Source organism: Gopherus evgoodei, chromosome 9 (genome assembly GCF_007399415.2).
Source record: "Gopherus evgoodei ecotype Sinaloan lineage chromosome 9, rGopEvg1_v1.p, whole genome shotgun sequence".
Taxonomy (NCBI): Eukaryota; Metazoa; Chordata; order Testudines; family Testudinidae; genus Gopherus; species Gopherus evgoodei.
In genome coordinates, this window is record NC_044330.1 from 89,622,156 (window position 1) to 89,636,771 (window position 14,616).

Here is a 14,616-nt window from a genome sequence, read left to right on the forward strand (position 1 = left end):
GTATTTTTTTTTAAAGCCATTCCTGCTTATCCCTGCCGATGGCATTTTCCAGAAACTGCAGAAGCAGGGGGCTGCAGCCCAGGCCAGCCGGAGAGGGGACTGGGGAGCGGCGGCGGCTGAGATAATCAGTCGCTGCACCCTGCCTGGGTGTGTGTGTGTGATGGGGCGCGTGCAGCGTGTGTCAGTTTCACTCCCTCCGGCTCCGGCTCCTGAGTGCATCTGTGCGTAGATTTATTTATTTTTGGAGCAGCAGCAGGAGGACTCGGGAGGAGGGGTCGCAGCCCTACCCGCTCGCCGCTGAATTGGGGACCCAGGAGCGGCGGAGGAAGCCGCGGGGAGAGGTGAGCCACCAGACCGTGCTGGGGCCCCGGTGCCCTGCCTGGGCTTGACACCCGCCCGGGCGGTGGGGAGCGCCGCGGTGAGCGATGCTGGGGAAGTTTGGGAAGAATTAGAGGGAAATGGGTGGCCCTGGACCTGCCGCGGCTCATCCCGGAGCGGATTACAAATGAGGGGCATGGACCGCACGACATGGACCGCGGGGACCTGAGCAGGTAGAGCTCGAAGCAGCGTCTTGTAGGTGAGTCTCCCGCTGTGCCGGGCTGGGCGGGACGCTTTATTAAAACCGCAGCCAGAAGCGGAGCAACAGATTGTAGGGATCGGCCCGGCGATTCGCTCCGCTGGGGGCAGGACTGGCTGGAGAGGGGCTGTGATATGGGCGCCTGGCAGGAGAGCCAGGGAGGCAGAGCCCCAGGCTGGTTTACCGGCTCCAGCCCCACACAGCTTCTGACAGCAGCCTCCATCAGGCGCTAGCGCTCTGTTCAAACGCGCCTCAGCCCTCCTCTGCCCCCCGGCGGATTTCCTCCCGGGATGTTTGGCCTCAACTCTAGGAGGTCAGCGGGGAAAAGGGAACGAATCTATATAACCTCCGCTTGCCCGGGATATTCTGGCGAAAGCCTTTTCGGGTCGAATGGCCAAGGTGGGTCCCCTGCTTTATACGCCTAGAGCTGGGGGGCTCAAAACCAGATTTCACCACCCCTTTGATCGCCTTGTTTCATTCCCTGAAATTATATCCCCGGGTTTCACATGTTTATAGCATCTCCTCTTCAAAGTTCCTAGGATACTGTAAATTAAGCACGTGTCACATTAGAAGGAAGCCGAAAGGAGACTGCTAGTTGCTTCAGGGATTTCTCCCCCTCCCTCCATGCAGATAGAAAATACAATGAATCACTGTTACAATGGGCGGCATGTATTTATTTGGTTGGTTATTTATTTATTTTTTGCTCAGGGAAGTTCATTACTGCAGAAGTGGCCAAGTTGCCAGCTGGTCGGATTACAGTACAAATCAGGAGGACATCAAAACTTATAATAAAGTCCAGACTAGCTGGCTTCATTGCAAGAGTTTATGGTGATGCAGAGACTCTAAATCTAATGGACCCTGTTTAATTTTAGCTGTCCATGCAGTAGATTATTACATATATATGTCCATCTGCTAAATTATAATATATATATCGTGAATTTTGTAACAGCCACCTGTGTGTTCATGTAATTTTACTTTAGATATTATGTACACGTATAAAATTTATTTTACCTTATTAGATGGGCCATTTCTGTGACACATTTGTGAGTCATATCACTGATCCACAGCTTTTGAAACCAGAACCACTAATAGTGATGTCATAGGAGGATGTTCTCTGCCATAACTTCAAAAATAAAATTCCACTATGAACCCCAAACTATATAAATTACAAACTGTCAAATGCCTCACCATCTATTAGATTCCCAGCACAACAAAACCAAAAAACAATGCCTTCAATCTCTGTCTCTCAAGAACTCACAGCAGTGGATTTGTTTGATTTCATTCTATTTGCTATTTAGCTGTGTCTTTTGCGTATGAAAATTGTGACTATTTGTTATTATTAGCAATGTTGATAATATCATTTTAGTTCATGACTGTGCATAGGATATGGTATAATTATTCCTTACATTTCCACACACTTCTGAGTTATCCATTCCAATGATTTTATATGAAGTCCTACATTTTCACAGCTGCCTCAAAGGGTGTTTGGACTTTTAATCCACTTGATCACCTTCTCTCAACTTTTCCTTTGTGTTCTTCAGATATTTTGTCTGAGAATCTCCCTGTTGGACAAATCAGAAAAAGAAACAGGTTTTGCATTAGGTGGAACACTTTGTAACAAATGCCCTTACCTAATGCAAGGTCCTGTACAGTGTGTGAAATGGGAGTGGAAGATTTTTGGAAGAAGGGTTGGTCACTTGGCTAAGGTAGGGGAAGAGAAAGAGTCAGGAGTTTCTATTTCCAGATGTGCCACAGACTTCCTGCATGACCTTGTCATTCAGCCTCTCTGTGCCTTGCTCTCACTCTCTGTAAAATAGGGATAATCATGCTTAGCTACTTCACAGCTACATTTATGTTGCGAAACACTTTTCAGTCCTGGGAAGGAAGATGCTATCTCAGGGCAAATGACTATGAGTCCAAAAATGCTTTTTAGGAGCTAAAGGGGAACTCAGATTGTTAGCTTATTAGGAATGTGTAGCCAAATGTCTTTTAATACCGTTGACAAGTAGTCAGAACGGCCTACTTTTCCTGAATATTAAACCCTAGTAGGAACTGTTGAGTATAATTCCTGAAGACGAAAACGACACAACCAGGGACCAAGATATATGTAGTTTGTTCACTTCATGAATATTTACGTCCATTTTCCCTAAGTAGGACTGCTGGATAAACATCAGCTGAAGCAAGTTCAGTTCATTTCCATTTCAGACCATCTAGCTAATAAACGTTTTTTAATGTCTCTATATACAGGAGCATGCAAGTCTCTTGGCATTAACTAGGCTCCTTGTGAGCCTCCTAGACTCCCCTCTCTACCATGCTATCGTTTATCATTTCATTTGATTTTTGTTAATGTTGAAATGTAGCTGGCAGAGATCAATAAGCTGTCAGCTAAATGTAAGCCTTGATAGACAATAACTATGTAATTTGAGATATTGTTGCCAGGCACATTTTTAGTGAGAAAAAACTAAAAAGAGCACAGGTGTTCGCTTTCTTCAAACTGTGAAGAGGAACTAGCTGGGAAATGGCTTGAATGTGAAGTACCTTACAATTGCCTTTGATTTGACTTGGAAACACACAGAACATTTCTAAAATTTTGTTACTTTCTCAGGAGAATGTTTTTTGTGTTTTTGTTTTTTTATCATCTATCTCTTTTCTCCCTTTCTCTTTAATATGTTTCATTTACAATCTAAAACTATTCATGTGTTGGATTATTTATTGGATATTTAAAATGTATCAGTTTCTTAACATTCACTTGTTTTAAATTAGACGTTCAAACTAGTTTCTGCTCAGGATTGCATCTGAGAGATCATGGATAATGCAAAACTCTTTGAATATTTCATTTCTTGCAAAGATTTATTTTTCAGGAAATCATAAAAAAAATCCTCAGATGATCAATACCCAGGTCTCCTGATTATGTGGATTTTTTTCAAGTAGACAAAATTATGGTATTGTCATCTCACTGAATTATGGGTCTCATCCACAATATGGTTGCCCTGGATTCTCAAGGTTACAAGTCTGGATAACTTATCTCAGAAGGGGAAGTTTGCTATAAAGCATGTGCGAATAATTATTCCTCACAATAGACTGGATAGTTTGATAACCATCACCCAAGTGTAGCTAAAACGAGGCTGATACTGTTGGGATTATTCTTTTAAGTACAGTAGCATCATTTGCACAATGTGAGCCAAACTCTGCTCACAGTTATACTGGTGTAAACCTGGAAGGACTCCTTTGATTTATAGGGTTACTCCAGATGAAAACCAGGGTAACTGAAACAAAGGGCCATATTATGCTGCTGATCTTTAAATAACACTCCCCATTAATATCAGTCAGGCATTCTGATGGCAAGATATGGGCCAGAATTTAGCCCATTGTTGGCATATTCACAGCAACATAATACTCTCTTACGGATGCCTCGCTTCAGAATTCACTGCTAGTGGGGAAAGGCTGTTGAATGACTCAGATGAATGTAGCTCAGAGTAAACAAACATGCAAAGCATTTCTGGCTAATAAGAGAAAGGGAGACCACCTAAGAGCAGACAAAGCTATGTTCAAGAACAAGACATTTGTCAGCAAGTCTCATCAAATTTAGCAGAATCAAGCCATCCAAAGATGCAGGGTCAGATTTCTCATTACCTTTCACCTTCTTTAGGGATGAGCAGCTGTGCAAAGTGACTGCTAAATAAAGGTAAAGTGCTACTAAATCAGAATTGTCCACTCATTTATGCTGGTGGACAAATACTCTCATGTTGCCTGGGTGTAGATAAGTTCATAAGGACCCAGACCCCTTCTACCATCATAGTCTGGAGGATCAGGGGACAAGAAGGTGACTTTCAGCCACCTGTATGCTTCCTTAATGTGATGCTAAGTTGGTCCCTGGCACAAATTAGAGCTACCTGTAGGCTATTTTTATTAGGGTATGGCTACACTTACAGATGTACAGCGCTGGGAGTTACCGCTGTCTTCATACAGCTATGTAGGGAAAGCGCTGCAGTGTGGCCACACTGACAGCTACCAGCGCTCTAGTGTGACCACATTTGCAGCATTTGCAGCACTGTTGGGAGTGGTGCATTATGGGCAGCTATCCCAGCGTTCAAGGGGCTGCAACGTGCTTTTCAAAAGATGGGAATGGGATGGGGTGTGATAGGGAGCGTGGGGGAGACAGAGAGAGTGGATTTTTGGAGCTGACACTGTGTCAGCTCCCTGCCTTGCAAGTTCTAAGGACTGGAAGATACACAGCACCAACCTTCAATCATTTTAGAAGTTTCGACCCCTTCCCCCACCCCTCTCTTATTCACTAAATGCAAATAGTCTTCAGACCAGATAAGCAGCTGCTCCAAAAGGGACTCCTCCCCCCCCACACCGTGTTGCTTCTCTCCTCAAGCAAACACTAACATTCCAAAGGAATCCCCCTGCCTGCCTCTGCTCGAGCAAACAAGCTGTGTTTGTTTTTTAGATAAGCAACTCTGGGAGCCCCGAGTTCACAACAAAACAGCAGAGTGGCTGAACAGGCATTCTGGGATACCTCCGAATACCTCGGAGGCCAATTACAGCACTTTTGGTGGCCACACTTGCGGAGCAGCGCTGCATCACCAGCGCTGCAATCCTTATACCCCAGGCAGAGCAGGAGTACAGCCAGCGCTGCAGCCAGGGAGATGCAGCACTGTATGTGCCTTGCAAGTGTGGACGGTGAGTAAGTTGCAGCGCTGTTAACCCACCACCAGCGCTGCAACTCTCCAGTGTAGCCAAGCCCTTAGTGCTGGCTACCAAGGTTCTCATGGGGTCTTCCAGCAGCCACAGATCGCTGTGATATAGGGGCACCCTCACCATATCCCCTTTCAATTGGACACACCCTGATGCACTTGACTGGTGTAGGGTCAGGGTTTAAGATATGGGACAATGAAGCCCTCTGTGTCTAACAATTCATTGTAAGGCTATGGGAGAAGCATTATCCCTTTTCAGCAGTGATAAGGTCAGCTCTCTGAGCCTTCAGTCTCATGCTTGGTTAAGGGAATAATGTAGTGGCAATCGGGGATTAAATTGTAAGCGTGGGGCATGCACAGGACCCTCCTTTGGCTTGCATGAGCTTCACTGCTTGGTGCATTGAGAGCTCCTGCTCCTGTTTCAATCTGCTTAGAACACTAATGCCAATGTGTTGAAGAAATGGTGTTGGGAGGTGTTGTTCCTTATTAAAATGTAGTGATTTAGGGATGCAGAATGTTGCAGGGAAAGTAACGAAGAGTCTTTAGACAGAGGTTGTCACTAGCCATAGGTATAGTGTTTCTGTTGGCATTTTGTATGACAGGAAGAGAGGTTGTGTGAGAATGAAATGAGCTGGAGTTGGGAGACACCAGAGTAGTTCTGTATGTGTTCTAGTAATGTATAGGCCTCAACCCCTGTTTTTCCTTGTATGTCTTTCCTCCGTGCAAATCAACTTTTGCTTTGTATTGACAATATCATGCATGGAGAGAGAGTCTCACTCACGCAATAAGTTTGGACAGAAAAGATTCTAACGGCAAATCTTCACTACTAACAATTATGGGTGTCTTTGTAGCTGTAGGTGTCACTAGGACAGTAAGGCTGTTAGAGATTTAGTATTATTTGTTCTCCATGCAATCTTTTGGCCTAAGTGTTTGAAAACAGTTCCCCAAACAGTCAGATACAATTCTCACTGTGACTCCCATCTCTCTCTCTCTCTCACACACACACACACACACATTTGCCAACACAAAACAATTCTCTTTTGCTGCAGTAAAATAAAGGAAAGAATCCAGCACTTGTGAAATAATATTTGTTGAATACTTTATTTGTTGAATTATTTATTAAATGAGGGGAGTATTCAACCAGCTGCAATAGTAAATCATGGGTTAACCATGGAAGATGCAACAAGGTAATTCCATTAAGTTTTCCTAGTAAAACTCCGTAAACATTAAGTATGGAATGATTTGTGATGTCACTAGAAAACTGAGGTAGAATTATGAACATGGCTGCATTTTGTGGATGGGTTAGTCATCTTGTTATTAATTTCTTGTGTCCACATTTATCTTCCTCAAAGTTCTCTTAATAAGAATTTCTATTGCAGTAGTGGTGGAAGCCCCAGTTAGGGAACAATCCCTACCATGCTAAGGTGTGGTGGTTGCACTTTTTGGTGCAGTGGGTGAAATAATTCTAATTCCTCCTTCAGTTGTTCTGAGCTTTCCAATTTGTCTTTGCTCTGCTTTATGAAGGGGAGGTGCCATTCTCTCACTTGGCCTCTAGCTGCAATTAATTCTGGTGATCAGAATATATGATGGAATATTAGAAAGATTTCAGTCAATGAAATTCTCAGCAATGCCATACATTTCCTGATGGAAACAAGAGAATAGTGCTTAATCATAGAATATCACAGTGACAGGTGCCTTAGTTAGATGGATTGTTAGGATGACAGTTCCTCTTCATACTGTCTTCAGCCAGCTCATTGCCTTGAAAGATCAAGGTAGGTGCAAGAAAACTGTCACTTTAATGAAACTGTCCTATCTGCAACAAGAATTCTTTGCTCCATTTGGTAATGAGTACCATGTAGGTGCTTAATTCTTCTACTGTGGGCCCAATCCTGCAAACTTTATTCACATGACTAATCTGTACTCAGCAGAGCAGCCCAAGTGGGTCTTTCCCTGTAAGGATTGTTCACATGAATAAGGAGTTGCAGCATCGGGCCCTGGCAGAAGATGAGATTTGAAAATATATGTAGCTAGAGACAGGAAGGCTACTCTGAACAGGAGGAGCAGCTGAGGAGAAGTATATCACCCCAGGAAGAGAAGAGATTACATTGAGGAGGAAAAAAGAGGACTGTGCTAGGGTAGCAGAGAGGGAAAAGAAGCATGGGTTTGAAATGTTTTAAAGCCAAGGATGCAATTCTAGGCCCAGATCAGGTCCTTTCATGTAAAACCTGCAGGCAAAGATTGGTGGAGTTTGGGTTGGAAAGAGCAGGCTAAGTTTTCATGAAAATCTTCTCAGTGAGAACTATCACAGAAATGTAGAACTGGAAGGGACCTTGAAAGGTCATTGAGTCCAGTCTCCTGCCTTCACAGCAGGACCAAGTACTATCCCTCACAGATTATTTTGCCCCAGATCCCTCAATGGCCCCCTCAAGGATTGAGCTTACAACCCTGGGTTTAGCAGGCCAATGCTCAAACCACTGAGCTATCCCTCCCCCCAACTATTACATGGCCTCTGGGAACACAAGGATTGCCCTCCCTAGAGTTAAAAACCACAGGGCCCATACTCAAACCTTTTGGATCCAGGCAGATCCAAGGGTATCTGTAGGAGGTTAGGGCCATCCATCTAGAAGTTATATGTTTCCACACCTGCTCTGGCTCCAAGAACCCTGATTCCTGACAGTGCTACATTGGAGGTCACAGTCAGGGACACCCCTGGCTTCAGGATCCCAGGAAAACATAGTCCAACCCCAGACTTTATTGTCTTTTCTGGGGAATCTCTGTGTGGTTGGAGGAGGGAAGGAAATGATGTACATTCCCCTAACACCAATATAGTCCACTCACACCTTCTCCTGGTCCACCTAGTATCCACTCCTCCTCCTGCAAAAATCTTGGATCCCACATTTGTGCCATGTATGGGAAGATCGGCACACTGGGACTCCCCTCTGCATCTGGATGTATGGGGAGCAATCTGAGCCATTGTCCGGAGGCTGTTCCTTAGATTAGAAAGGATTTAAGGTTGCTCAAAGTTGGGGTCTAAAATAACTACATAATACAGTGTGAAACCATTGTTTAAAAGCTTTAAAGGATATTTTAAAATCTGTTGAAATCTGTATTTTGCAGATTGGTAGGGCATGTGTTCTTACTGGTCACACTAAGTTACAAACAATATCTCTGTAGCTATATTTGCTCTTATCTGTATGAATAATGTGCAGGGATCTGCATGTGTTTGTGTATAGACATGAACGGTGTGATGGTTTGATTCAGAATCTATGACAAGGAATGGGAGGTCCGGTATGTTACAACTTTCAAAAGCTTCACTTTCACATTTATCTCCTGTAGTTTTCTAGTGGCTCTCTCTGTAACCTAATCAAACAGTCTTATTAGCTGGGGAGTAGGTGCATCTCCTGTTAAAGACATTGGTATAAATATAGGCAGTAGGCAAGCCACCACATTATCTATACGCACAAAGTCTTATTAGCGAAGGCACCCCCTGGCAGAAATAAACAAATCACTATCTATGAAATCACTATGAACCCATGGCTGACTGAAATGATTTTGGAAAATAGCCTCCATGCTGCCATGCAAGAATGATTTGGCTGTGAGTAATTTAGCTGAGATGAGAGAAGGAGAGGCATTATTTACAGGTCTTTTGGCTTTCTATGCAAGGCCCCCTATCAAACTGCCAGGCAAAAATAGTTTCCCTGCAGTGGCCGTATGTCGGCTGTATAGGTCAGTAGGACATGAAAAAAAATATTCGGAGGCCATTTCTGCCCTTTCATAGGCCTGTCCTTATGCAGTAGTCAAGTAATTTCTCTGCTGAATAGAGCTGTAGAGTATTAACATCACATTCTGGGAGATTATTTTGGTGGTTTTGCAAGGGAATTTAATACTCATGAAAGTGCCAGATTGAGAACCCCGGAGACTGAAGTATTGTATGTATCCAAAGAGCTAATGTATTGCAGGTAGTATATTCCTGATTTTATATACAGCTTCATCAATGCGCCTGAGCTGGAAGGATCCCTTCTACAGTTGGGATGTTAGCTGTTTATCATTGCCAATTAGTGTTCATGTCACACTCCCCGTCAGTACCTGAGGAAGTTAATGATTCGACCAATGGACCAAATTCGGCGATGAATCCTGATCACACACCACCTGAGGCACATTATGCATAGGCTATAAAGAAGTGGTAATTCCTGCCAATTAATCCTTTTTGTGCTGTGGATCCTTTTCCACTGAGACCACCAACTTATTTTATGCCAGTTGCCCAACAGCCACACACTGAGGCTGAGAGTCTGAATTCATTCAGATTTATAAAATGCTTTGAAATCTTCAAATGTCCATATAAGTGTTGTTATTTTTATAGAGTTGTTCATAATGTGGGCCAAATTCTGTGCATTCTGGACCAAATACAGGGTTTGACTTTCACACAGGCAACTACATTAATGTCAACGGGGTTGCAGTGTGGATCAGTCAGCACCCGGTTTTCCCCTCATGCTACCTCTGGGACCCTGTCGCCCTCAACAGTGAGAGATTCAGTGACACAGCAGCAAAAAACGACATTTTATCGTGTCCCTGAAAAAGATGTCCTGGAACTTTGATCTGGAGAGTTCAGACATGATGTGTAATGCTAAGCCAACACCACGCAAGACAGCAGCAATTACCATGACCTTTCAGCAATATCAATAGGCATTAATTAAAGAGCTACATAATGGTTCCAGCAAGGCAGACCCTTGTTGCAACAATATGGCAAAACTGTTGTCTTAGGAAATAAATAAAACAACAAATAAATAATTAATGAAAGCCATTAGCTTTTTCAGCTGCTGATGGGAACTTGACAAAGTTGCAGTGAACACAAATCAGAGTAGAAAAAGAGTGCAGTTGGTGGTACAAAGCACCAGTGGCAATGAAAGATGCAAAAGTCTTTAGCTTGCACATGGGAATCATCAATCTGATTGGCTTGGGATGCACATAAGCACTTTGCAAAAAGTATCCCATTGTTCTTATTTTTAATCTTTAGCCCTTATGGGTATGTCCACCCAGCAACCAAAGACCTGCAGCAGTGAGTCACAGAACGTAGATCAACTGACTTGGACTCAAGCTGTGGGGCTAAAATTCCTGCTAGGGACATGTTCACAGTCTTAACCTACTGGGACCCAGCCATTTTCTATGGTCGTGGTGAACAAAATGTCCCATGAGCAGTTCCAGGTTTGCAAGGCTTGCAAAACTTCCTGAGCAGTTCTTGGATCTACACACTCAAATTGCAATGAGATCGACTTCCTGAATATAGTGCAGCAATTATCAGGGACCAGGAAGATATAGGGCCACCTTGCTCAGCTCTAAATGAGCTAGGGAGAGGAGGAAAAGTTGACACTAACCAATGTGGGGAAGGATAAGGAGGTAATCATGGCTTCTTATCTTGCTGCAGCTCCTCCAGACAGATGAGGGAAGAGGAGCTGAGCAGATCTTCTTCACCGCAGGGAGGGATGATAGCATCAGACTGGAAATATCTGCTGTAAATTATTTTATGGTCTATTCATGGATTTGAAAAATCAGCAACAATTCAGTTAGTCTGTCTGGCAAATTAATGGTGACTTTGGGCGGGACAGCATGATTTCCACTGTTTGATGTTGGATCTGTCTTTCCTGAGTCTGTGGCTGTCTGGCTGAGAAGAGGTGCTCTGGCAGCAGAAAGCCAGAAATGGACAGGCCTGTTCCAAAATGTGCAGAAATAATTCACCACAATAATCAATGGCCTTTGCTGGGTATGAATGTGCTTTTCTGGATGTTAAATATCCCTTTGCTGTATGTGAAGGTGGGACTGGAAGCAAAGATTCCTGCCTCCCACCTCATCCCCTCCTGTCCTCATCTAGCTGGATGACCCATTTCTTGGAGTTTTCATGGCAAGACAGCTCTGTGGGAGTCACAGCATCTGCATGGGTGTTATGGGTACGTTCTAACTGTCATTTGTATCTTCTTTTTCTTTCTCAAAGGCAGCATTAGAAAACTGATTTACATACAAATGACACAGAGCTAGGCAGATTTATACCAGTGGAGCTATGTAGATTTACACTGAAATGTGTTTGACAAAAGAGCTGTATTTCCTGCATCTGAGTCAGACTCCTTAGAGCTCTGTCTCCTATTTGGTCCCTGTGTCTTCAAATCAAAGAGCTAGACATATGGGGCTCAATCCTCAGATGTGCGGAACGGGAAGCAATGTGGCTCTAAACTTTCTATCCGCCGCTGTTGATCCTGTGTTTGGCAAAGGGTCAGACTGCCAAAGGAATCCTCAGCAAAGATCCCTTTGTATTGTACCGATGGCACAAATGAACCTTGGACCCAGTCCAAAGCCAATCAAAGTCAATGGAAAAACTCCTGTTCATTTCAGTGAGTATTGAATCATGCCTCGAACAAGGGGTAAGGATCTGGCCCCAGGCATAGAGCATTCCCTCGTCTTAAATGTCCTTGTTACTAATGTCTCAATGACTCATTTTCACTTTCTTAAGACTTGAGTAGCTAGCGGTGCCACAAACCTAGTGGTGCCAAATATTCAGAGTGTCTTTGTGGGGTAGTGCTGCTGTAATTGCTCCAATTTCAGCATCCTTGCTCCAGTCTGAACTCTTCTTTGTCTCTCTTACAGTAGCCAAGTGAAGTGGTGGAGACAAAGATCATCTTCGAGCCCCATGTTTTTCTAACAGGATCCCCAACCATGATACAGACCCACGCAGGGAAGGGCAGGGCTTGGAAACTTTCTGCACCAGCAGCTGTGTGGGCAGAACAGGGCCATCCAGAGAATTCAGGGGGCCTGGGGTCTTCGGTGGTGGTGGGCCCCTGCCGCCAAAGACCCAGCACTTCGGCGGCGGGTCCCGGAGTGGAAGGACCCCCCACCGCCGAATTGCCACCGAAGACCCACCCATGGACCTGCCGCTGAAGTGCCAGAAGGATCCCCTGCTGCTGGTCTTCAGGGCACTTTGGCGGCGGGTCCCGGAGCAGAAGGACCCCATGCCACCGAATTGCTGATGATGACCCAGAGGGAAGAAGCTCCGGGTTTTCCGGGGCCCCTGGAGCGAGAGCCCTGGAAAAACTCTTGTGGGGGCCCCTGTGGGGCCTGGGGCAAATTACCCCTCTTGCCCTCCCCTCTGAGTGGCACTGGGCTAGAAATGTATTTTTTCCTGTCTTTCTATCTTCAGAGCAGATGAGAAGCATCTCTCAGTGACCCCAGAACCGTGTGTGCATGTGCAGAGCAGGAGCAGATAATATGTAAGCAACAGCATCTCTGTAAGCGGCCTTCTTTCTCTTCCAGGATGACATGCTGAGAGTGTGTTCAGGTTCACCTCAGCACAAGTAGTGCATATTTATAGGCTGCTGGATGAAAGTGAATGGAGGCTGTGTGTGTAGATTTGCACTCTGGCTGACCAAGGGGAAAAAGAATAAAGCAGTCAGTTCAGACACTTTCACAGACCCACAGCACATGCAGGTCCAGCAATTCTGCTGCACAGACCTTTTCATCCCAATGCTCTTCTATAGTCATTTTTAAATGGTTATTTCATTTATTGCTGAGGAAAGCTGTTGGTTTGGCAGCCCTCAAGACTGAATTCCACTATTTATCCATAGAATAGGTACAGCCAGGGCAAGATTCCCCTTTCCCTCCATAGTGCCAATGTCCTTCAACTCTGCAGGACTCCACCCATAGGCTTGGGAAGGTAATTCAGTCTCCATGACACATTCAGTCCTGGCCTCCCAGCACAAGCCTGCTGGTGTTTGTATTATGGACACCAATCCAGTATGAAATGAAAAGAGACCACCAACTCATGTCACATCCAAGCAACTGGCCAATGGGCATGAAAAGAGTGGGTTAAAATAATCACTGCAAATACATTATTTGCTGAATAATAATAATATCCCTTTTTCCTCTTTGTGAATCATTCGCACACTAACCTGATTCCTACAACTGTCTTCCTTATTCCAAAGTATTTGTTCAAATAGATTTCACCTGTGGATTGCTAATGAACTGTTTGTGGTGGGCGATTTGGTATTTATCTTTTTGTGGCATGTGAAGGAAAATCCAGGCTGCTACAGCAAGTGGTAGTGTTGATGTAGTAGGTGGCACTCTTCCAGCTGAGTCAGTACTGAAACAATGCCCCAGTATGGTGTTAGAGGACAGCGGGTTGCTGCAGGCACTGATTTCCAGACGAGAAATAAAACTTGACCACTTGTGTCAAACATTTTACTGTGGTTTCTGTAGAAATAAGCGGGCATTAGGTTTGACAACCTCCTATATTCTGCTTATCAAAAGTCGCTTTGAAGATTGTATTCTAGGCAAAATTCTTCATTTCCCATCCTAATCTCTTGTGGAGGGTTGCTGCATATTTTAAAACTGTTAATGCTTTCTGTCTCAGAGTTGGCTTCCTTTTATTGGTAAATCAAATGCTTCCCCATAGTCCTAAAGCACTTTGAGATCCTTCAGGATGAAAGATGCTTTTTAAGTGTAAGATATTATTATTGTATTTTTTAAAAAAGTAATAGAGCTTTGAAATTAAGTTTCATGCAGCCCTGGTGGGAGTCTATAAAACCTTCATTCTGCCAGTTAGATCTCCCTCACTTTTAGTATTATGGCATGGTAGATGTTTATATAAGAACACACATGTAACTAGTTGTACAGTGGTCTGATTAAGTTAACCTTGACTAAATACAAGTAAGCAGTGAGGCTTGAAAATTAGAATGCAGTCCATTAAGCGCTGTCACAGGGTCTGCACATGTTTCTGCCTTCTTGCCCTGTGCGGAGGCTGGTAAAATAAGAGTTCTCACATCTTCTTCTGGTGTTTCACCCTTGTGCTTTATTTTACAGTGCCACCGTGCAGTCCCCTTTATCCCCCAACAGTTATCCCCTTTCTACCCCATTCCAGGATCTCTTGGCCCTTGAGGCTCCCTTCCTGTGGTGAGGAGACAGAGCTGTAGCCTCCTGTCCCCTAGCAGGTTAGCCTCCTAACTGAGTTTTGTTCAGGGCTTTTATAGCCCGCCCAGCCTTTAGCCCAGCTGTCACTGGTTAGCTCAGTCTATTACAGTGAGCCAACCCTCATTAGGGCCCGCAGCTGGGCTCCCTGCTGGCTGCTTTGCACCTCTGCTTCTGGCCTCTCTGCCCGAAAGCAGGGCTTAGCCAGCATTTTAGCAGAGCATCCCTGCCCTGCCACAAGCGCTCTCATGATAAAGTTTAAAAGACCAGTGATACAGATAATATGGAGCTAGATTCAGTCAGAATCAGGCCCTTCGTCCCTGTTCATTTCTAGAAGATATACATTTTGTATGTTAATCGCCTTCTGACTGAGGATCACAAAGGGCTTGACAA

The 14,616-nt window shown here is 44.4% G+C and overlaps 1 protein-coding gene across 2 annotated transcripts in view; it reads left to right on the plus strand.

The window, feature by feature from the left end:
• The window catches only part of TRPC5 (transient receptor potential cation channel subfamily C member 5), a 139,297-nt gene that overhangs the window by 2,085 nt on the left and 122,596 nt on the right, over positions 1-14,616 (plus strand). The window contains exon 1 of one of the 2 annotated variants that reach the window (XM_030576271.1): positions 12-577. The exons of the other annotated variant lie outside the window; for it this stretch is intronic. The gene's annotated coding sequence lies outside the window, so the exon portion shown is untranslated. Of the gene's footprint in view, positions 1-11; positions 578-14,616 lie in introns of those variants that run through there. 2 annotated transcript variants of the gene reach the window in all.